The sequence below is a fragment of the Lolium rigidum genome, chromosome 5, assembly GCF_022539505.1.
Source record: "Lolium rigidum isolate FL_2022 chromosome 5, APGP_CSIRO_Lrig_0.1, whole genome shotgun sequence".
Taxonomy (NCBI): Eukaryota; Viridiplantae; Streptophyta; class Magnoliopsida; order Poales; family Poaceae; genus Lolium; species Lolium rigidum.
The window spans coordinates 17,565,650-17,569,282 of record NC_061512.1 but is presented as its reverse complement, the minus strand read 5'-3'; positions in this window follow the sequence as shown (position 1 = coordinate 17,569,282).

The window sequence follows — 3,633 nt, the reverse complement described above, 5'->3', positions numbered from 1 at the left end:
AATAAAGGGGATATAGTAGAGATTCAATGCCACAGCAGTTTTCGAGGAGGCGGTGCCCAAAGAAAGGAAGAGAAGAAAACAACGGTCAAATCACGTGGAGAAATTGAGAAGGCAGGGCATCATGATGAAGGGTGCTGCGACGGTTCTGCTCTGCCACGACATGACCCGACGAAGAGAATCAGAGTGATTTTGGAATTATCAATTCCAAAACCAGGGGGGCATGTGTTATCACCAGAATTTGACCGAGTCGAGAGGTGGGCCGCGATCAAGATGGACTTGAAGAATATACATGGAAGAAATACGTGAATCGGCCTCGTTATGCAAAGTTTGGGCTAGTTTGCCCGTGTATCTGTAATATAGTAGGATACGTGTCGATTAGTTAGAGTTTGACTCGTGCACGGTTGGGATTGTTCCCACGCTAGAAAGTCTACGGACTATAAATATGTATCTAGGGTTTATGAAATAAACAACAACCAACGTTCACCACAAACCAATCTAGGCGCATCGCCAACTCCCTTGTCTCGAGGGTTTCTTCTGGGTAAGCATCATACTGCCTAGATCGCATCTTGTGATCTAGGCAGTACGAGTTTATTCGCTGTCCATGCGTTGCTCGTACTGAAGCCTTTTTGATGGCGAGCAACGTAGTTATCTTAGATGTATTAGGGTTAGCATTGCTCTTCGTATCATATGCTGTCGTCGTGCAACCCTTATACATCTAGCCGCCCTTACACCTATCTTAGGTGTAGGGGCGGCACCCCGCTTGTTCTTTATTTAGTAGATCCGATCCGTTATGGTTGCTCCTTGTTCTTCAAGGATTAGTTTAATATCTGCATAGTTATGCCTTACAAAGGGTTGGAGGATCCAGCGACGCGTAGGGTGTAGTTTGCTAGCCCTAGACAGGATGTTCCGGGGATCAACCTCGTGTTGGTTTTTAGGCCTTGTCTAGGATCGGCTTACGATCACCGTGCGTGGCCGCGAGGCCCAATCACGAGTAGGATGATCCGATTATGCGGTGAAAACCCCAAATCGTCGTAGATCGTTTTAGCTTTATCTTGATCAAGCAGGACCACCATATATTCGTACACCTCGTGCGAATCATGGGTGGATCGGCTCCTTGAGCTGATTCACGAGGACAACCCGAGAGCCGATCGAGGCTCGTATTTAATGTTTACGTGTATGCCATGCGAGGAAACTAAGCGAGGCATCTCCATCACCTTTCCGACCAGGTATAGGTCGGGTGGCACGCCCTTGCACCAGCATCGGACGTGCGTGCCGGAGTCTTTGCGGGCCGTCGCTCGGAGGGACCAGGGCCAGCCGCAGCCCTAAGTTGCTCCCGGCTCTCCTGTGTTGCCCGTCGTTGCTCGCCGGTGGGTTTCTGACCGCAACAGCTTCCCTCTGCGAAGGGCCATTCTTTTACTTTATGTTGAGTCAGTTTACCTACTTCTTTCTATCTTAGAAGCAAACACTTGTGTCAACTGTGTGCATTGATTCTTACATGTTTACCTATTGCACTTGTTATATTGCTTTATGTTGACAACTATCCATGAGATATACATGTTACAAGTTGAAAGCAATTGCTGAAACTTAATCATCCTTTGTGTTGCTTCAATGCTTTCTACTTTGAATCTATTGCTTTATGAGTTAACTCTTACGCAAGACTTGTTGATGCTTGTCTTGAAAGTACTATTCATGAAAAGTCTTTGTTATATGGTTTAGTTGTTTACTCATTGTCTTTACCATTGCTTTGAATCACTTCATTCATCTCATATGCTTTACAATAGTATGATCAAGATTATGATAGCATGTCACTTAAGAAATTATCTTTGTTATCGTTTACCTACTCGAGGGCGAGTAGGAACTAAGCTTGGGGATGCTTGATACGTCCCAAACATTTCTATAATTTCTTATGTTCCATGCTACTTTTACGATGATACACACATGTTTTATACACACTTTATGTCATATTTATTTATTTTCTGGAACTAACCTATTGACGAGATGCCGAAGTGCCGGTTCTGTTTTCACAGCATTTTTGGTTTCGAAATCCTAGTAAGGAAATATTCTCGGAATTGGACGAAATCAACGCCCAGTATCTTATTTTTCCACGAACCTTCCAGAACACCGGAGAGAGACCAGAGGGGAGCCAGGGGGCCCCACACGCCAGGGTGGTGCGGCCAAGGGGTGGGGCGCGCCCCCCTATTGTGTGGTCCCACCAGGGCCCCTCCGAGGCTGCCCTTCCGCCTACTTAAGGACTCCGTCGCGAAAACCCTAGAAGAATAAGCCACGGTACGAGAAACCTTCCAGAGCCGCCGCCATCGCGAAGCCAAGATCTGGGGGACATAAGTCTCTGTTCCGGCACGCTGCCGGGATGGGGAAGTGCCCCCGGAAGGCATCTCCATCGACACCACCACCATCTTCATCGCCGCTGCTGTCTCCTATGATGAGGAGGGAGTAGTTCATCCCCAAGGCTAAGGGCTGTACCGTAGTTATGTGGTTCATCTCTCTCTCTCTTATGTGATCTTTATGTGATCATGAGCTTTGTGATCTAGTTGAATATCATCTATGTGCTACTCTAGTGATGTTATTAAAGTATTCTATTCCTCCTTCATGATGTAATGGTGACAGTGTGTGCATCATGTAGTACTTGGCATAGGTTATGATTGTGATCTCTTGTAGATTATGAAGTTAACTATTACTATGATAGTATTGATGTGATCTATTCCCCCTTTCATAGCATGAAGGTGACAGTGTGCATGCTATGTTAGTACTCGGTATAATTGCAATGATCTATCATGCACTCTAAGGTTATTTAAATATGAACATCGAATGTTGTGGAGCTTGTTAACTCCGGCATTGAGGTGCTCTAGTAGCCCTACACAATGAATGGTGTTTGCCATCCAACAAGAGAGTGTAGAGAAAGTAGTATTTGTTTATTCAGTTATGTGATCAATGTTGAGAGTGTCCACTAGTGAAAGTATGATCCCTAGGCCTTGTTTACACCACGAGAATTGCCTCCCACGCCAGCAAGCTATTTTCTGGCACCGTTTATTTACTGTTCTGCTACATGTTCGTTTACTGCATCTTTACTTCCTGCAATATTACCACCATCTATACCACCTGTATTTTACTATCTCTTCGCCAAACTAGTGCACCTATACATCTGACAAGTGTATTAGGTGTGTTGGGGACACAAGAGACTTCTTGTATCGTGATTGCAGGGTTACTTGAGAGGGATATCTTTGACCTCTTCCTCCCTGAGTTCGATAAACCTTGGGTGATCCACTTAAGGGAAAACTTGCTGCTATTCTACAAACCTCTGCTCTTGGAGGCCCAACACTGTCTACAGGAAAAGAAGCGTGAGTAGACATCACCTTCCGGGGGCAATTCCCCGTCCCGGCGGCGTGCCAGAACAGAGACTTCTGTCCCCCGAACTTGGCTTCGCGATGGCGGCGGCTGCGTAACTTTTCTCGTCTCGTGGCTTATCTTTTTAGGGTTTTCACGTCTGGGAGCATATATAGGCGAAAGGGCGGCGTCGGAGGGGCAACAGGGTGCCCTCCCCACGTGGTGGCGCGGCCAAGGGGTAGCCCGCGCCCAGGTATGGTGTGGAGCCCCCTGGCCCATCTTCGTCTTCCC